At 45.0% G+C, this 21,711-nt stretch overlaps 1 protein-coding gene across 1 annotated transcript in view; it reads right to left on the bottom strand.

Annotated features, from left to right (window-relative positions):
• LOC144106846 (uncharacterized) overlaps positions 1–4,234 on the bottom strand; it is a 43,624-nt gene extending 39,390 nt beyond the window's left edge. Inside the window, exon 1 of the mRNA XM_077639793.1 lies at positions 3,939–4,234. The gene's annotated coding sequence lies outside the window, so the exon portion shown is untranslated. The remainder of the gene's footprint in view (positions 1–3,938) is intronic.
• Positions 4,235–21,711: the final 17,477 nt, after the last annotated feature.

Raw genomic sequence — 21,711 nt, 5'->3', positions numbered from 1 at the left:
GACTGGGATCGTTAAGAGTGCAGTAAATATAATCTCAAGCTGAAGCAAGAAAGGAGTGGTAAAATGTCATCCCTGTCTTCAACCGGCCTGAACTGCTTTAATGTAGCTCTGCTACCTTCTGTAGATAGGCCACCGGGAAAACCTCAGGAGTCGCCATTCCCGTCACCATCAGAGAAGAGTACGTCCATCGCACCTGTTTCGTCCTGTGCTGCTGCTCCGAGCAACAGGGACCCCCATCCATCGAATACGCGCTAACCAGCAAAGATACTCATCCCCCGGGATCGAATGTGGGAGATGTACAGGAAGAAGATGATCCCGCACACGGCAAACACAGCCACCGTGATGTAAAAGAGCGGAGTGACCAGCGACATCAGTTCTTGAGAACGGAGCTGCCTTTCTTGAAGTCTTTCACGCTCTCTGCTTGCGTCATTAGGAGAACCGTCCGTGGCGCCGCCTGCCGGGTCTTCCACAAGCTCCCTGTCACTGGTTGGCAGAAGGTGCGTGACGCTGTAGCGGCTCACCTCCTGGCTGAAAATCATGGTGCACCGGTGGGAACGCCAAGAGCCGTGTCCAGTTCCAAGATTCGTCTAGCCTTTCTTTTCTGCGTGTTGTCGCCGCAGGGCGTGCAGGATATTGCAAACAGCACCTCTTTTCTTCCACTTGTCAATGAGAGCCAATGTTCGCCGCAAGCGACAAAATTCAGCAAGAGGTCATGGTGTCGATCACGTTGTCTGGCTTCGCTCATCAGGCGGTACGCGCTTGAAGGCCAGTGCAGAGAAAAACTAGCCTTCTGGACTGCTTGTACACTGTTCCTGCAGGTCGCAAGCAGTTCTTGTCAGAAGTGTTAGACCGGCAAATCGTAGCATAACAACGGCACTCGTGGATCACGGCTGTTATCCAGGCTTCCAGTGGCACATACCCAGACTGGCTCTTTCTTCTTCTTCTTCTTCATCATCATCATCATCATCATCATCATCATCATCATCATCTTCTTCTTCTTCTTCTTCTTCTCATTAGTTTCCAAAGACATGATCCTTCTTCTTCCGGTGGCTCGAAGATATCAGCTGTTGCAAAAGTGATCTGTACGGGTTACTTCAGCCAACGAATCCGAGGTTTCCTCATGAGAGTCGAAAAGCTGCTTATGCTTCCAATAAGGTCAAACAGCTTGGGACTCGGGCTCCATGACATTGCTTGGCAGCTGCAGTAGGTCTTATTTGCTGTAGGCCGCTTAAGCCTAGTTGGCGAAGAGACGACGACTACGAGATGTGCTTCGACGACGCACGTATATTTAAGGGCAACAACAACGCATATTTGAGGACCGCAGACGAAAAAGAAGAAAGCATCTTGTGGCTCAAACCATCCGATGCTCTGCACATAGAGCCCTCATTACACCTACAATCACCCATCTCACAGAAATTGGTTTTTGTGAAAAACGCTTTTTAGCATCTGTCAGTTTCCTCCTGTGTCTTGGCCCATCCCTCGCAATGATTGTGCGCATTTATCCCGTGAGAAGAAGAAGAAGAAGAAGAAGAAGAAGAAGAAGAAGAAGAAGAAGAAGAAGGAGAAGAAGAAGAAGAAGAAGAAGAAGAAGAAGAAGAAGAAGAAGAAGAAGAAGAAGAAGAAGAAGAAGAAGAAGAACAACAACAACAACAACAACAACAGAAGCAGCAACGCTGTTTCTCATCCAATTATGTGAACACGTTTCTCGTAATCCGGCGTGCCTCTAATATTTAATGATGACGTCTGCTTTTATATAGCCTGCGTTTTTCAGCCATCGTCGATGTTTGTCCAGTCGGGTGCGGCTGCTGTTCTGGCGCGAGCTCGTTAGAGCCGAGGGTCAAAATCGCAACAGTGCATAATGAAAAAGGTAACTGACATTCACTGAATTTCGAGCGATGTCCATTTACGTGTCCTGAGGTCACACGCCGGTCCAGCACGGATGTTTGGCAACGCAGCCGCTATATTCAGTCACGTGACGCATTCAGTCAACGGCGCTTTGTGGTGTCTCCCCTCGTGTCCGTGTTCGTCTTGCGCTGTGAATGTTAGCATGAAGTACCAACTCGCCCAGCAACTGATTTTAAACGTGACGAAAGACACGTGCCCCACGATGCGACTAAGCTCAGCACGCACAACAGTGCGCGAACTATGGTCCCTAGTCATGGTAGTAGTCGTGAGAGCAGTCATTCAAAATCACCGCTCCTGAATCGATCACAGTGGCAGTTGTGCAAGCGAATCGAATTCGCCGACCGCAAATGCGCATACTTATCAGGAAGGTATGTCCGCTTCTCCTTCATGGGAAGAATGAACGACCGGCCACTAATGGTGCTCTTTCTCATTGTGAATGACCACGGGTGGTTGGCGGCCACTATGAATAAGCACACGATCGAGCGAGAAAGGATCGAAGCACCCGCTTATCGTTTCTTTTACATGTTTGATCAAGAAAAAAAAAAGTGTACCCTTTTGCTGGCTGGTGAAGGAAAAAAGGCGGAAATAAACGCAGGCCAGGGAAAAGTAAACGACTTCATTTGAGCTTTACATCGCGATTAAACGTGCGCATTTAGGTATTTGTTCTCGTCCACAGACCATCTCTTGAAAACGTTGAAAGGCCGTATCTCTATCACATTGCAGGATGCGAGGAATAATGGTTGTATTTCAGGCCGTTTCCTAAGTCGACGGCTCCCTGTAATGATATCAGCTCACGCTGTGTATTGCTCAGTGAGCATACGCTAAAGCAAGCAACATTTGTCTTGGGCAAATAAAAGGAGGAAAAAAATGCTTCCGGGGTAGGCATCGGGACTGATGCGTATCTTACATACATAACAAAGATACTTCACCGACCTGTGTCTGAAAATAGCGACTCACTGAAACAAAACGCTGCAATTTGAAATTTTTTCCTCAATATGCGACGGCGGTGATTATTACGGGATGTATCAGTGAACACTTCCAAAAATTTTCAAAATAGGTTCTTTCGGGTAAAAATATGACTTTTGCGGCATAGCATTCTAAGTGTTGGCGGACACCAGAAAACCAGTGAATCGTCTTAAGTAGAAAGCTGGTTAAATAATTTGTAATAATTAACTTTTAACTAGTAGATTTGGGCGCCTAGTTGCAATCAGAGATTTGTAGCCGGTCGTTAGTAATAGCCATATTAATTTTCAGAATTTCGAAAACGCTATTACCCTCGCCGCTGTGTCTCGACAAAATTTGGCTGCATCGTGCGAAAACAGAAGCGCTTTCGAAAGCATGCAGGCAAAACAACCTCTTCAGAGCACCTAACTAGTTGAAAAAGCGGGATTTTGTCGACCTACAGCGCCAAGGGCAATCGCGTTTTCGAAATTCTAAAAACTTATATGGCTATTACTAACGGTAACGGTAACAAATCTCTAATTGCAACTAGGCGCCTAACTCTACTAATAAAAAGTTAATTATTAAAAATCAGTTAACCATGCTTACTACATAAGACGATTCACCAGTTTTCTGGTGTCCGCCAACACTTGTATTGTACTGCCGCAAAAGGCATATTTTTACCACAAAGAGCTTAATTTGGAAAATTTTTGAAAATGTTCGCTGAAACACCCGACAGTTGTCTGGCCAGTTCTGGAAACTGCTTTAAAAAAAAAACTTCAGCTTGTGTTGGCAGAATGCAGGAAACTGGAAGGCGATACTGTATAAAATTTCTCCCACGCAAATCCGTAGCAAGAAAATAAATTCGCCTTCGCTTGCCAGTTTCCGACAAATGATTGCATGGTTAAGGAAAGTGCGGTCCATACGTTTCTGTTGACAATTGTGAAACGCGTCATGTGTTGACAAATTGTACCGGTTGACGAAAACTCATTTCTTTTTTTTTCCTATTACTAAGACGAAGTTATTGTCGCATTCCCTTTTTAGGGATTTCGGGAGAGGGGGAATTAAATGCGGCCTCAAAGAAGCAAGCTTACCTCGTTTTTGGAAGTGTACAAGTTCCCTGTCGCGATCTTTCGCAGTTCCCAAAACCGCGACTGATGACGCGACGTTCCTGTAGATGCACGCGTCGACTGAAAGAACTGTTGCCGCACAGTTGAGAGCGTGCGATCCACCACACGAGGAACAATGCGCCGCAGCGCGTACAGTCCACCCAGTCACGACTTCCTATTGTGAGCGAACTGCGCACCCAGCGCCGGCACGGGCTTTCGAAAACGATCCGGCCGAGGAGGTGATTGCCGCGTCACACGCCCGCTGCGATTCGACCGCAAGAAAGCGGCCTCCGGGTTTGAACGCCACGTGGAAAGGGAGAAGAGAAAGATGGGAAGAAAGGGAAAAGAAGTGGATTGGGGAGAGAGAACGCTGGACAGCGGCATTGCTGCTGACCCGCTACGAACGCCGCAATCGAAGAGCATGTGCTGTTCTCCTCCTCGGCCCTTTGCACGCTAGCGCCATCTGTCGAGATGCAGTCAAACCCTGTCCTGCTCCTAGCCTTTCGTTCGCCTTGCACTCCTCTTCGCATCTATTCTCAATACCCACTCTGCAGATGGCAGTAGTAGTGGGAAATAAGGTCCCATTCGATGGGTGTCTTTTCTGACCTCTTAATTTTCCTGTCGCCACTTACTGTTACTATTAAATTACTAAAATGATTTTGTAGCTTTCAAATACTTCACACTGCCTGAAGTAGAATTGTGCGAAGTACAGCGTTCGTCAGAAGGTCAAAGGCAACCGGGTTTCTGTCCTTCTGGTGGTCTAAAGACTTCCATGAAAGAAATATGGCTCAGTGTCGAGGGATTCGGAGCGCTTTGGAGGTGGCACGGGCCACCCTGCAATCCCGTGAACCAGTATAAGTTATATGTTCAACGTTCAGAAGAGACAGTGGTATTATGGTATTATACCAGAAAATATATTATTATTATTATGGTTCTTGGTTGTTCAACCGCGAGGGCAATTCTTAATTACTTACCTGTTTGCAACCGCCCTAGAATATTATTTCAGGTAAACCCAAGCTTCACCCTATAATATTTCGAAAGTTCCAAATTTGCGCGTTTTCGTTATTTTTTTCTTGCGGGAGTGGATGCGACTGTCTATACGTACTCTATTATGCACGCGTAGTGCGATCACATCGGTTCCATGGCATTTCTAAATCGCCTATCTAGTGTACCGTGTAATGTGGTTCGTCACGGGGAGGTTTGGCATTCCTAAATATCTACAGAGCCGCTCGGTTCATCATTCCTGCGTTCTCAGCTCTACACTTACCTTGCACTTGAACCCTGGTATTCAGGGTCACCTACACTCCTGATCGTTAGTGGTCGCCCGTTGCGTTTTCTACCGTTCTACTTCCTGCGCCTTTATCTGCCATGTTGTGTGTGTTCTTTTCGTGTCTGTGTCTTTGTGATGATCAGTGCTTGTGTTGCATCCAGCTAGTGCATTCTCTTTTACACAAGTAGCTGTCAGTGCAACGTCTCGGCGAAGCACGGCGTCCAACCCCTCACCTTCAAATCCTTAATCTCTGAAAAAGTGCGCATGCGTGTGAATACAAAATATACGTTACCAAAAGCTGCGCATGCGCGAAAAGATGAAAAGGCTCCTGAAATGTTGGCGAAACCCTCGCTTTCTCCTCTTCCATCGAGAGAGAGAGAGAGGGTTTATTGATAAGAAAGGCAGAGAGGTTGAAGCGGCAGTGCCTCCGACGGCGTTCGGTTGCTTATCACGCGCAGGCGGCATGAAATGCTGGCCGTGAAGTCCAAATTTCGATGGGCGCGAGATGAAGAAAATTGGTGCAAGGAAATGGCGCAGGAACTGTCTCACTTCTCAGTGGACACCTCAACCGCGCCGTAAGGAAAGGGATGAAGTGAAAGAAAAAATAGAGAAACGGACATCGTAGTGGAGGGCAACGGAAAAATTTCGACCACCTTAGTACGGCACCTCTCTCTTCCTGTCTTTTTCACTCCCTCCTTTATCCCTTCCCTTACGGCGCGGTTGAGGTGTTCGCCGGTATGTGAGACAGATACTGCGCCATTTACTTTCCCCAAAAAATCAATTTTCAATTTCAATTTTTAACGCCTTTGCGTTTTTCCTCCATAAAAACGCAAAGGCGCCCGTGTGCTGTGCAATGTCAGTGCACGTTAAAGATCCCCAGGTGGTCGAAATCATTCCGGAGCCCTCCACTACGGCACCTCTTTCTTCCTTTCTTCATTCACTCCCTCCTTTATCCCTTCCCTTACGGCGCGGTTCAGGTGTCCAGCGATATATGAGACAGATACTGCGCCATTTCCTGTCCCCAAAAACCAATTATTAACGTGCACTGACATCGCACAGCACACGGGTGCTTTTTGCCAATGTTTCTAGTTTTGCGCTTTGTTTTAGTCGCATCTTATTGCTTCCAATGGTGCCGTTGTGACCGCTTTCTGCTGTTTCGATTCCATGCCAGCGTTTACGGGGAATGCGAAATTGTCGAGTCGCAGTTCTCCACCTCGATCTACGGCGGCTCTCTTGCGACGAATGACTATGGGCCCTGCGCGCCAGCGCTCGTCGCTACCGCTATCTCAGATAGTACTGCACATTAGGCGGAATAAAACTGATTTGTATAGCATTTGCTGTTGACGGCAGAAAGCCACAGCTAGAGTCCGCAAGAACAAACCCAGAAAATCGGGACAGACGCTTCTAGCTTGCACGACAGCCACCGTGTGCCACATGGGGCTGAACACCCAAAATCAACGCGGGAATTTCGAATGCTTAACACAAACTTAGATTTTTTTATGGCTGTCGGAAATTGTGCCTGTGCATCCAGGAAGCCTTTCATAGATGAGAATTTGCAACGAGCAATAAGATGCCTCATAATGATCACCTTGTACGCGCAGAATTCCTATGCACTGTCTAGTTGCCTCGAAATTACAAGTTTAACATATATCCCCTTTGGGTTACGCGGTATTCGCTAAAAGCGGCCAGCAGAAGACGCTAAATGCTATGTCCAGAAAAGGTTAGCATGAGGAGGCCGCACTTTAGTTTATGGGTTAATGTGGATTATTTCACCTTGTTCTTTAATAAATTCTTAGCATTCATGGGCCACTCACTTCGCTTAATTCACACCGTCTAAGTTAGGATGTACCGCTGAGTTAGGCTAACATGCGAATTTCAGTTTGCGTCGGCATCAAATAACGTATTTAAGACGCTAGAGGTTGTGCAAGCTTAGTTTATTGTGGTGCCTCAGCAACTTCCTGTGTTCATAAACGAAGCTATGTTTTTTGAAGAACGACATCAAAATCATCTCATAAATTTAGTTTTGTTGAAGCCTGAAAGTATGGCCTTTATTAAGGTTACATTCCATATATTTGCATCAGGAGGTATGCCGCTGATCACTACTGGTTGGAACTGCCATAGTCCTTCAATTGGCACTGCTTATAGCTTCATGATATTGACCATGATATTGAGGTTTATTCCAAGAACTGGCAACGTTGCGCCTAAGTGCTTGAATACTGTCAACAATATCATCTTTAAAGCGAAGAAACCTCACCAGAGACAAGACGGTAACATTTATATTTATACGGGTCTATACAGGGCTCGGACACGCATACAATTGCAACCTGTAGACAAGGAACCCGAATGGGTGCTGAAACACCATACCTTTCGTCTTCGGCATGGCAGGTGAATGAATCTTTTCGTTTTCATGTTAACTTGCGGCAGCTAGAAATCAGCTGTTATTGCTTCTTACCGGTTTATAGGAGTTTAACATTCCAAAGCGTCTCAGGCTATGACGGAAGACGTAGTTTAGGGCTCCAGAAAACTTCAACCACCTTCGGTTCTTTAACGTGCTCTGAGATCACACAGTACGCAGGCCCCTCTAAGATTTCGCTTCCATCATAATGCGACCGCCGCAGCCGGGATCGAACTCGCATATTTCGGTTCAGAAGCCGAGCATCACAACCACCGAGCCACCGCAACGGCTTCAACGAAATTGTTTAGGTGAGCCAGTTTGGCCATGATTCAATGCAAACAAAGGTAATAAACGGTGCACGCAATAAAAGAAATGAGACGGGAACACAACAGTGTCTCACTTGGTTGCTCTGCTTAAATTTAATGAAATCAAACGTTTACCTGATGGTGCAATCAGACCGTTATTTGTTATCTTACACACATACAGACAAACATACATACATACATACAGGAATTTTATTGAAAGATAAAGATATATATATATATATATATATATATATATATATATATATATATATATATATATATATATATATATATATATATATATATATATATATATGCATTACATAGCGTGTGCCCACAGAAGTGCAACAAGCGCTTGTGGGCGGGCCACGGCAGTCACAACAATGCGCGGTAAGTACAAAACGCTAAAGGTACACAATTAACTGCCAATCTTAGCAAAAAAAGAAGAAAAATTAACACTAAAACAAGCCGATACATTGCATTGCATACATCAGCAACCCTTAACTATTATTCTAACCTTAAATGTGATAGCAGAACAATCGTAACTTTGGTTAACAATAGTGAAGGGGGTCTATTCTAACCCTGCACGCATACAACTGGGGAGATCGAACAGCGTCTTGTCGCATCGTGGCATGGTAGCGGGTTGCTGAATGGCTCATGTAAGAGCGCTCGGATAAGTGAGAGAGGCTAATGACCGAAACTGTTCGAAAACTCCAGGAGGTGGCAAGCAGGAACGGGGAAGGGTAACGACCGTCGGCCGAGGCTTCGAGAGGAGGAGATTGCTGACAAAGCCGGTGACGACGTCATGGAAACGCAAATTAAAAATAAAAAAGACAATAACGTTTGCATCCACACGTTTTTTCTTGGCTCGCGCTCTCTTTTATTGCAAAGCAATACTACTTTAGGTCGCACTTCAGCCCGTTCCGTGGCGAGGCGGTGGTAGGCACCATTGACCTTTAGCGTGACCTCGCTGCGTGACGTCACACCACGTGACCTAGAGTGACGTCACACCAGCTGTGTAAAAACGGGGCCCCATCCCACGCCGTCGCGAGGCGAGGCGGTAGCCACCAACGGCGGCCTAACTCCCGCTCCTCTCACCAGGGGCGCTACGGTCAGAGCGACGTGACGCTACGGTCAGAGTGACGTATAAAACAGCTCCGCTCCTCTCGCCAAGGCAGTCATACAGCCAGATGTTACGATGGTGCCTACGAACAAGGCAGCTCGGCAGAATGCAAAGAGGAAGCATCAGCCAGCTACGGAGACGGAAGAAGAACGAGAAGGACGACTTTCTAAGCGGCGTGCTTCACAATCACCAGGCTTAACCAAGCTAAGCCACGGCCGTTTTTTTTTTCTGCATTCGTGAAACATGCTTCGAGGGTTTAACAGTTATAATCGTTGCTCTGTTTACGTTCTATCATTAGCAGGTGCGCTGCTTTGTTTGCATTCTATTTATGGAGTGTCCGGTTGTTCGGCGTGTTTGATGAAATTGACTCATCTATAACGATAGGGTTCGATCGTTTTTACAATTAGCATGGGCTACGAAACTCCTCTTGTCGATGGTGCGGTGCTTTTGTTTCCGATGCCGCTTCTTTCATTTCGGACGATGATTGAGGCCTGAGACATAAAAAGAAGCATATGTTTCATAAAGCCCGCCAATTATCCAACTATTTTGGCAATCATGTATCATCGGAACGCGTTCTCTTACAGCGAAAGCTGTTATAGCTTTATTAAGTCATATTTATGTGCATTCTACCGTGGAATATGCATTGATAGTCGTAAGGCCTTAATTATTTTGCGAATAAACTGAATTTAACCGAATTTATCTTTGCTACTAGAATTTAATATAGTTTAGGGCAATTTATTTCAGTTCAATTTAATTAGGTTTTCCCTGCCAACCGTCACAGGTGTCAAAGTGGAAAAAGAGAAAGTGTGAGAGAGAAGAGAGAGAGAGAGAGAGAGTTTTGAAGGCGAGGATTTCTCCCATGGCTGACGATGTAGATTCCATCGCTAGTTGCAGTCCTAAATAGCTTAACCAAAGCTGCAACAGCTATCGCTGATTAATGCGCTTAGCCTGTTTAATTTTCTTGTGTGATGATGGTGGGAGGCAGGCATAAATTGTATCGCAAAGGTTTTTTTTTTTTTTGGTGCGGCACGAAAGCGCTCCACAGTTTTTGCAGGCTGGCACAAAGGGGCATCCGCCCTTGTTGAAACCCCAATGAAGCGGTGTTTTCCAAGATAGCTTCTGTGTTGACTTTTTTGAATTCTACCGTAAAAGATACCGAAAGTGAAAAAAAATATCCCCGGTTGCGTTCACCGACAACCAAAGCTATCAAGGGACGAAAATGAAGCGGAAATATTTGATTATTACCAAATTAATTTTGAATGCTATTAAAGTATTCTCTGTGGCTGCTCACTTCAGGCTGAAAGACACGATACAAATATCGAATGAGTCCTTTTTATTAGCACATCCACAACAAACACAGAGGTAATCTACTACTCCTAATGATGTACGAGCGTTATCACAAAAATTACGCAGTTCACAAGCGCATAGACCCATACACTGATTGCAGAATGTGAGTTTATGCTTAGTTTTTTCGTGCAAAGAATGTGAGTTTTTAGCTTACACGCTGAATCAGCAGAATAAAGCAAAGAAGCGTCATGTTTGTAGGCATGTTAAAAATTTTGATTTGATTTGTGAGGGTTTAACGTCCCAAAGCGACACAGACTATGAGGGACGCCGTAGTGGAGGGCTCCGGAAATTTCGACCACCTCGGGATCTTTAACGTGCACTGACACGGGCCTCTAAAATTGCGCCTCCATCGAAATTCGACCGCCGCGGCCGGGATCGAACCCGCGTCTTTCGGGACAGCAGCCGAGCGCCATAACCACTGAGCCACCGCGGCGGTGATGTTCAAAAATTGATCGGGCGTACTTATGATGAAGATAACAGGGTCAAATATCAAACTTTTGTTTGCAGCGGACATTATACCTTAAAAGATTGTTGCTTCGGAGAAACAGGTTGAGTGTGTTGTGATTTCAGGCGAGAAGAAATGGTTTCCTTGGCTATTAGACTTTCGTCTGTGCGCCGGCCAATACGATCTAAAAATGAGGCATGGCGAGCTTTTGTTTCGTTTGTTGCTTATGTTTAGAGCTGTTAATAAATTCACTTCATATTTCACCGAGATCCACGTCCCGACGTATGCTCTTGCAGACAGTCCTCACAATTCGTTTAGCTAAGTTGAAGAAAACAAATTCTCGATTCTTATACCGGCTAGAGCGAAAGGGTATGCAGGCGAAATGCTAAATGCCCGTGTACTGCGCGATGTCAGTGCACGTTGACGAATTCCAGGCGGTTGAAATTATCCGGAACCCTCCACTACGGCGTCTCTCATAGCCTCAGCAGCTTTGGGACGGTAAACATCATAAATACTAAACAAACAAAATGCAGCCCCAAGGGGGCCATTTTCCGCGCTGTTTTTCTATAAGCCCTGCTATGAAAGTGTTGAATGAATTCAAATAACAGAACGCATTTACATCTCACCAGCGGTATATCATCTAATGTAAGTTGAGCTTCAGAGATAGAGCATTCTTTCTTTGCACTACCCTTATAAAATGGTTTATTGACTTTCTATAGAATTTTATAGACTCTATAGCCATCCTCTCGATTTTTATTTTGTCCATGGACAGTCAATAGTCTATTTGTAGCTTAAGTCTATAACAGCTTTAATTTGCCTTTGTAGACGGTCTACTGATTATCTACAGGCTAGTCTATAATCGCCTTAATTTCCTTTTGTCCATGGATGCTCTCAGACGATTTATAAAATAAAGTCTATAACCATCTTAATTTCCTTTTGCCTTGCCTATAGACTAAGGACTAAACCCTATAACCGCCCCAATTTCTATTTGTGTGTAAAGGGTCAATAGACTGCATGCCCATTGACAAAAGTCTATAACTGCCTTAATTTCCTTTTATCTATAGACAGCCCATAGCCTAAAGTCTAAGTCTTAATCTTACTTTCTCTATAGACGGTTTATAGACTATATATATACTAAAGTCTATAACCGCCGTAATTTATTTTCGTCTGTGGACAGTCTATAAACTGTCTATAGCCTAAGTATATAATTTATTTATTTATTCATTTATTCAAGTTACTCACAGGCTCCTTTACATTGGAGCATTGTGTGAGTGGGGCAGTACATAGAAGTTAGAGAACAGCGCAAAAAAAAAGGACAGAAGAAAAACTTTATACAATAGTTAGCAAGAGGCACTCAGAAGAATACAAATAAAGTAATACAACACACAATAATTACGTGTTTCAAAATGTGGCAACATGGAAATGGAACACGATTTGACAGAGAGGCTAAAAAGTGCACAAGTTAGTTCACACTAAGCAGCAATAAAACATTTTTCGCAAGAATACACAGAACTGAGACAACTAGGCGAAGATTGCGGTTATTTTATCACGAAATGTAGCAGGATTTCTGGTATTAGTAGCATCGTCAGGAAGGCTGTTCCAATAGTTTATGGCACGTGGGAGAGCAGACACGTTAAATGCTTTTGTATGACCAAAAATACGCGTAAAGCTGCTATGATTATGGAGGCGATGAGATGTGCGACATGGCCGTGACAAAGGTAATGTGTGACTGTGAAGACTGAAAATCATTTTATGAAATAAGCAAAGAAGGGCTACGGTACGACGTGATTCTAAAGACTCAAGTGATAGCGATAACTTGATCTTAGTGACGCTGGAATGCCGGTTATAATCACGAGCGATGAAGCGTGCAGCACGGTTCTGTATAGATTCGAGATTACGTGTTAGATACGCTTGGTGAGGTGACCAGATGGGTGATGCAAATTCTAGTTGTGGGCGGACAAACGTCTGGTAGGCTAGTTTTCGAGTGTCATATGGTGCACCATGAAGATTACGCTTTAAGTAACCAAGGGTTCGTGAAGCCTTAGCTGTAATTTTATTAATGTGTGTCGACCAGGAAAGGTTTCGATTTAGGTGAATGCCGAGATATTTATATGAGGACGCTGTTGTCACATGATTACTGCTGAGCGAGTAGGTGAAAGAAGAGTTTGAAAGTTTACGACTGAAAGTCATTAATTTACACTTATCAGCGTTGACCGGCATTAGCCACATGGAACACCAGTTTGTTATATGGTCTAGATCTTTCTGTAAAGTGATATGATCGGTTTGATTAGAAATTCTGCGGTAAATAATACAGCCTTAACTTCTTTTTGTCTATAGATGGTCTATAGAAGATTTATAGCATAAGTCTATAAGAGCATTGATTTCCCTTTGTGTATAGATGGTCTGTAGACTATTTATAGCCTAAGTCTATGACAGCCCTAATTACCTTTTGTTTATAGACGGTCTAAAGACTATCTATATACTAAAGTTTATAACAGCCTTAATTTAATTTTGTGTATAGACAGTCTACAGACTATCCAGAGACCAAAGTCTATAACAATCCGAATTCCTTTTTTCTAGACAATCTATGCACTGCCTTTCGACTAAGTCTATAACAATTTGAATGTCTTTCCACTTCATGCCGAGGGGAACCCTGCAGCGGGGACCGCTACTATGGCTAGAGTCCTCCACTTCCTTCGCTGTTTCGGGAATTAAATAAAAATTCGATATGACAATGCAACGCTCTCCTGTTTTCATTGTTTTTAGAAACCTTGAAAAGCTCTTTTTTTTCTATACAGTGACGTTAATTATAAACACAAATACAGAATATGTAATGCTAACGGGGAACGAAGAAAGAGAGGCATTCCAGAAGTAAGGGTGCCCGCAAACTGCGCTACATCAAACGAACACGCTCTTCCTTTAAATGAATCGCTCGAGACAATTTCATTCCATATTTCGATCGTTACTGCCCACCGCGCTTAATCCAGGAACATTTCATCATAGATTCCGCATTTCTCTTTAAAACTTCTTGAAAATAATCGGGGCAAGACGGGTGTGAGCATTCAAGGATGTGCTCGTCTCTTAGAAACGCCGTTAGAAGTGTTTCAAAAAGCATGGTCGTCTGCGTAATTAGCATCTGCCATTTATACCTTTGCCGGTTGCATTCCCGTGGAAAAGTGCGGCGGCGCAACCATCACGAAGGCAGTATTTTTTCGTTCTTCCCCATACACCTGCTGCTTCGGACGACACGCTGATGTCGCCCACATCAGTTTTCTTTATCACACACACACACACACACACACACACACACACACACACACACACACACACACACACACACACACACACACACACACACACACACACACACACACACACACACACACACACACACACACATACACACACACACACACCTGTGGTTTTTAAAGCAGGAGTGGAGAATTTAATTTTATAAACCAATTGCACTATGTGGTCTTGGACGCCAGATCAAGCTACACACCGGGCAAGAGTGCGAATGGTGAAGATACGACCATGAAATGAGTTTCGGTTTCACGCTTTGCCCATTGTACCGCGAGACGGCGGAAAATCATTCGGGCTGCAAGCAACTGTGTGTGCGGACGTGTCGGCGTCGTTGGTGTGTTCTCACGTGGATTACGTCGATTACGTATAAAACGAAATCCAACTTCATCGTCCAGTCACGGTAAATCTCCACGATTACGTTTTATTAATTTTGTCTCCTAAACCACTCTAAGACTAGCTGTGTGTGATTATCTGAGCAGCGACAAACTTCCTATCCTCGTTTGTAGGCTACGTTACAAGCAGCAGAATTCCGCTAAGCGCGGAAAGGAAGTCGGTGTGAAACCCGGCATAATAAACCGCTCCTTGCGAGCTGTCTACGGGCTTTTTGGTGTTGCAAAGTAGATGCACGGCGAGAAATATCAGTTAGCCCGTGAACGACGGCCGAAATGGAATTATGCGTTAGCGCCGTTTTCCCGTCATCAGCACACGCGCGCCGCGAAGACAACTGACTTTTTGACTCTTTGTGTAAATAATGTATATAGTATATTTATTTTGCATTTATAGTGTTCACTTTTAATGTTTTTATGCAGTGTATATTTATTTTATGCAGTGTACTATTTACCTCCCCCCATGTCTCTCTTCTGTCCCCTCACCTCTTTTATTTCATTTCTCCCACCTGCCTGCTATCCTTTCTTTCCGCTGCCCCAGCTCAGGTGCCGCCGCACGTGATGGCAGATGCCGGGGCTAGCAAAAATCTTTTACCTTCCTTTTATGTTATTTTAAATAAACCACTACTACTACTACTACTAGCGCCGTGTGTAAGCTCGGCTGACTTTGCACATCCGGAAACGCACACTCGCGTCCTGAAATGGGTTACGTTTATTTTTTAATCTTTGCGTTATCGCCTACCGAACCATCAAGTGCTGTTCTTTGAGAGGTGTGCATTGCTTGTTAAGTATAGAGTCTCGCTCGGCCCGCGTCTTGGACAGCGACGTTTCGCCAAAGATGATTTGTAACGCTACAGACTGAAGCACGGGGCGTTTGTCAAAGTTGCAGTCAAGCGGCGCTGAAGGAATGCTAATAGTGTGATGGTTCAATAAAGGCCGTTGCCGGCGCGAATGGTCAGCGTGTACAAACACCGCGAAGAACCTACGAGCAGCACCCCGTTTTCCCTTACGTTGCACACGCATGGATCCTACCATCCTTGTTATCTGAGCCGCTGGCCTTTCCGCCACTGGCCTCCGTTGCTGGCCTGCGCTTTCATTTTGAAAGCTGAGTAAAGGTGCCTCGGCTAGAAATGGCTTACATTTCGTTCCGAGAAGCTAGTTCATAAACCCCGCTCACGCGTGCACAAATTTCTCTTAGCAGCATTTTTGCGCGAAAGGCACAGTATGCGTTTGTGTTCTCAGACTGCTACGTTACGAAGACGCCAATGTAACTCGGCGCTTTTTAATGCGAAAGCATTTCTTGGCTCATGAGTGGCGTCACCGGAAGCTGTGGACAGCCGCTGTGGACGGAAATTGTAGACAGAGCGTGTCCGGACGAACTGAATAAAAGTGCAGTCGGAGCGCCATCATGCGGCACCCACTGATACCCCTGTCACACGGGACGTTGAATGTCATTCGCAGCGAATGACATTACGTTTGAATGGCGTTTTTTTCGCTGCTACACGGGCACAGTCAATGACATTCACAGCTAACGACATTCGCCCATTGAATGAGTTTCCCGAACTCATGCAAGCGCGACCTGTGTAATCTCGACGACAGCGGCTTGGCGAAAAATGACAAAACTGATTAGTGAGAACAAAACGTATTCAAAGGAAACTTTATTTTAATTGCTGCAATGAACTTTTGAATCATTTTTTGATGTAAAATAAGGTATTTGAAGCGATTTGCGCAACTACACTCTTGTTCCCAGTCGCCGCCAGTTACTGTAGAGACGGCCGCGTTTGTTTACAAACCGTCCTCCATCTTGCCTGAGTAGCTTGGTCGTCACTCCATTTGCCTTCAGTGCTCGCAATGGAAAACAACTCTGCAGCTTCGCCAGCCCAGCAGAAGGCGTGTGAACAAGCAATGTTCGCTTGCACTGTTGCTCATCAGCGACTGTCAAGAATTCGGCACCAATTTCGCAGCCCTCCATAATGCCGACAGCGGGAGGAAGTGCGGGCGGCATGTACGGGAGGGATCGTAAGCGGCTTTGAGCCTGTCTTGCTTTGGATATTTCAGTGGATTGCTTGTTGACTATTGCTGCCGCAAGGCGTTGCAAAAAATTTTTAAAGAGTCTATTAATGTGTAACAGTGTGATACTAGCAATAAACATAAAATATGTGTATGAAAAACATGATTTGTAACGTTCAGCTGTCATAAGAGTTAGCCGATGGACATCGCCATCATTTGCAAATGCCGTTTTGTGTACCCCTGTAGAACGGGAACGCCAGCAGGCAATAACATTCGTTGTGAATGTCATTCGCTGCGAATGACATTCAACGTCCCGTGTGACAGGGGTATGACTCGCAATGTACGGCGCTGGCTCAGCAGATGGCGCGCATAGGCGAGATGGCGGAAGCGTATAAATGAGGAAGGACGCGCAGTAAGAGGAATGGTTTCGCATTACAAGCGAATGAAATTCAGCTCGCGCTGCGTTATGGCTGCGCGTGTGGTTGAAGACGTTTCATTGAAATAATTCCTACTCAAAGCTTGTTCGTTGCTTTCGTTGATTTTTCTAGCAGCCTTAGGTTAGGATACCTGCATGCAAGTACCACCTCGCTGTTCTGGTTGCACTTGAAGGAAGAACTAAGTAAATTTGAGACGGTACCGACAGTAATGCGTATGTTGTCTCAAACTCACGCCTGCTTTTAAAACGGCGCAGTTGCAGCCACTATGGGCTGTTCTGGGCAATGCGTTCGGCATGGAAGCGCTGCAATCCGCTTGTTTCTAAGAGCGCGCGCTGATGCATGGCAGTGCTATTCGCAATTTGTGCTTCTAGTTATGGGCGCAAACCTGTGGCGAAATTGTTCGCAGTCTGCCTGGTAGGTTTTGCATGGCTTATGCCCGATAAAGTATCTGCGTATGTAGCAGGTTTCACGCAGGGTATTTTGAAACGCTTGCTGAATAGCTGGTATAAGAATATATGCTGCAATATTCTCCGGTCGGGATTCCTGTGTACGGGGGCATTGATTGTGCATTTTATGGGGCTGAGATTCACAACGGCTCGTGATGAGTCGGTGCTAATATGTGGCGCAGTTCTTCTAAGTCTTCTGTTTCAACGTAAAAGGAATGCCATACAGAGTCAGCATTGACAGCAGGTATTTAGAAATGGAGATTGTTTCAGGGATAATGGATCTTTGTTACAATGTTTTATGAAAATCATTTAGAATTTGTCATGCGTTTTTACTGGAATGGTGAAGCCGGTGCGGTGGTTCAGTGGTTATCGTGATCGTCTGGTGACCTGAAAGACACCTGAAACCTGAAAGGCAGGTTCGATCCTGGCCTCGGCGGCCGCATTTTGATGGAGGCGGAATGCTAGAGGCCTGTGTACTATGCGTGTCAGCTATCACGGTAAAGAGTACACGTTAAAGAATCCCAGGTGATTGAAATTATCCGCAGCCTTTCACTACAACGCCCCTCATAACGATCTAAGATTATATTTCTAGAGTGGGATAGCCAAGTTATGTTTTGATCTGCAAAGCACGTGTTTAGAGATGCAGTAAAATTTTTTTTTTCAGTTACCCTTGTGTTGTTTTTCCTTTACGCTGTACAGGTCGACATGCCTGGATGATTGGCTGCGTACTACAGGCTGCAAGAATGCTTCTGGGGAAAGTAGCCGGACCATTACTTTCAGCATTTATTTGTATAATGTGGTGCATTCTTATGGCGCATATATTGCATATTGTTAGCCTGGATAGCTTGGAAATAAACTAAATTTAAAGTATATTGACCGTCATGTCATTTTCAGGACCAATTGGTTACCTTATTCAATGGTTGTAGAGTGTCTCTTTATAGACAGTCTATAGACAGTGGTCTGCTGAAGGTTTAGTGGACACAGGTCTATAGACTGTCTATATACGAATGTCTGTTGCATTGCCAAGACGTATATCTATGGAATGTCCTAGACAGTCCATAGACCTATGTCTACTGGACCAGTAGATTTTTGTCTATAGACTGTCTATAGACATAAATCTACTGGAAGTGTCTGTCTATAAGTCTACAGATCGCCCATAAACCTATTTCTTTCACACTTTCAACAGACATTTGTCTATAGATTGTCTATAGACAAAAGTCTGCTAAATATGTATGGCCATAAATATGGTGTTTATAGACAAGTCAACAGAATTTGTCTATGGAAGGTTACGGATGGTGTAGAGTTGATAGACTGAATTCTAACAGTCTATAGACTGTCTAGCGAATTTTTTGTAAGGGTTGGCTATGGACGCATTTTTATTGCCTGCTGCGGCAAGTACAAAAACTCTGCAACCATTACGGCTGGTTTGTCGTCGGATCTTACGAAGTTTCATTCTCACAAGAGCATCCATCACTCAATGACTTCACACAGAAATCTTGGTTACTGAGGGTGTCACACAGCTTACATACATTCTAAACAAAATAACTGCACACAGGGAGAACGCCAGTATCACAATTTTTGACTGCCATTCAAGGCCGCCAGAAGGCACGCAAGCGCAGAAGAAACAGCACGTCAAATGGAATCAGCCTCTTGCGAACAGCGAGGAACCGAATACCTTTGGGTGTGAGCGGGAGGTCTTATGTTGCAGGACGTCCCAGAAGAATACAGCCCCCTAGCAATCGAGAAATACATGTTCGACAGTCCCTGGTTTTCTACATAGGATGCAATGGAAGAAACACGCCTCCCTGTCGTAGCCAAGTTTTTACCGGCAACGTATTGGAATGCAGTTCGAAAAAGAACGTTTTAACTCTCGCTGCGACCATCATTTTCTTAAGCCGTTTTAGGGCATCTGTATGTATACCTCGGCCTCCACTGTACCTGTAAATGATTTCTCGAAACATGTCTACTATGTCCGAATTCAGCTGCTCGCGTTTCACATTCACAAAATCGTGCTGTACGAAATCTACAAGCACTTTGATTCGTTTCGATGGAGGAGAAACACTAAGGCGCCTGTGTGGTTTGCGATGCCAGTGCACGTTAAAGATCCCCAGGTGGTCGAAATTATTACAGAGCCCTCCCCTAGGACACCTTTTTCTTGCTTTCTTCTCTCAGTCTCTCCTTTATCCCTTCGCTTACGGCGCGGTTCAGGTGTCCGCCGATATGTGAGACAGATACTGCGCCATTTTCTTTCCCCAAATCTAATTTTCAACGAATTCCTTCAAGTACCCGCTAACAGAGTATCGCTAACAAAACTATTTATGAGTATGGTACAAAACACTGTTAACCCAGTTTCATGAAAGTTGTGGTGATAGTTGATTACCATTACGACATTACTGTTACACACCAGCCGCGATGAATCAATGGCTTTAGCGACAGCGGAGTGGTCCGGCCCACTGTATCACCGTCGTGATCTAAAATGCACCGTGTGGTTGGGCCTGCATAGATTTTGGGAGCCATAAAGAGGAAGGATCAATTTTGTAGCTTTCGAGAGCGGGTGGGAGGGGGGGTCAATTTTTCCGCAGACGACCTACGCAGTCGAACCTGGGTAAGATGAATTAACAGCTAACAGTGTAAAATTGGCGGACACCCGGCGGCCCCGGGGATCAACCCTCTCACTTCGCGCATGCGAAGGAGATGCTCAAACCACTAAGCCACAGGTTGTCGAAATTAATCAGTTTCCGCCTGTCAAGGCCTACCTTACTTGCAGCGTCAGGACGTCGAACCCCACTTACCACATACCTTTCCACACAAGGCGAAGCAACAACTCGCGACGGCTAGGAAAGGGTGCCATGACACTTCTGTGAAAGTATACAGAAGACAGTTGCGCAATTAGGGACGAGACAACATTCGTCTGAAGCGCCAAACAAACTGGGTCAGACAGTCCAAAAATGATCGAGTGCTTCGTTTGCTTTGTCCCTGAGACAAAGCCTGTGGGCACTCTCCTGGAGAAGTGCGTGTGTCAATGAGCACGTGTCTCAGTGCAGTGTCCCTGGCAGTCGTCTTACGCGTTTGCAGAGACTGAGCAATCGTTACTGATGTAGCAGGACGTCTTGAGTTGCGCAACAAAGTTTCATTTTTCCGCCACGGGTGAAGGAAAAGAGTGTTTGTGCTATCGATTTGCTGTAATGTACGGGCATGCTGCAGCAGGCTCAGTATATTTGCTCAGGCCGTTGCCTTTGGGTTTGGAATTACTGCCACCACAATGTGCGGTCGCTGGGCCATTTGGTGCATAGTGTTACAAATAAACCTGCAGTAAACGGACAAAGCAAAATAGAGACAAGGGATTGATCTTGGACTCCAACTGAAGTTGAAACTGGTCGACTACCTTTGCATTGTCTTGAGTGTGGTTGCGCCCCTCTTTTCAGCCATGTCACCCTACTCTGACGCGGAAAGACTTATAAGAGCATAAGCCGCTAAAATATATGAAACTAGAAAACCCGACTGCACTGCTCACTGCGTGGGCGTACCATCATTACTTCTGGCGGTAAAAGAGTTTCTTTTCTTGAGCCCAAATTTTAAACGCAGTAATTTGTTGTTTCTTAGAAGGGATCTGCGCTAACGGTCTTAGGCACATCTCTGTTGCCTTTCTTTTTTTTTGTCTGCTCATCCGTTACTTTAATTGGCATCTGAGGTTAATGCTCCTTTAAAAAAACTCTAGTTGTCGCCCAGCAGTCGTACTTTGTATCCTGTCAGGTTCTCGTCTGTTTTTCTGCTGGTTTAAACGTAACTCTTCTCTAACATTGTGGTTCTCAATTTTTGAAAAGCAGTGAACACATTAGGCACATTTCATATTTTTCAGCATTCCTGCCTGACCTTCTGCATCCTTAACAGGGAGCAAAGTGGAGCATTCTTTTCTCCCAGAGACTGACTCCGATGTGGCAGAGTTCGTGAACGAGCTTTCATGTCCTTTCAGACCATCCTGACGTCACTAAAAGCCACGAGGGACTCCTTGAGGTGAACGCAAACGTTCCGAACGCCCGAGTAAGGTGTCCACAGGCTTAAAGAAAAAAGTTATATAGGCTGATTCTTTTTCGATAAAGGCTTTAAAGAAATATTTTTGTTTTGCTTACCTTTTAGTGCTTTTCTTTTACTAAAATAAGCCAGCTGTGGTTGTAGTGGTTGGCAGACGAGCGCCAGGACTCTGGATTGAATCCTTGCCGCGGCAGCCGCATTTGTGCTGTGCGGCATCACAGAATGTCGAGGAAATCAGGAGATCAAAACCGGCGGCGTG

Source organism: Amblyomma americanum, chromosome 10 (assembly GCF_052857255.1).
Source record: "Amblyomma americanum isolate KBUSLIRL-KWMA chromosome 10, ASM5285725v1, whole genome shotgun sequence".
In the NCBI taxonomy this organism is placed as follows: Eukaryota; Metazoa; Arthropoda; class Arachnida; order Ixodida; family Ixodidae; genus Amblyomma; species Amblyomma americanum.
This window is presented reverse-complemented; position numbering and strand designations above follow the sequence as displayed.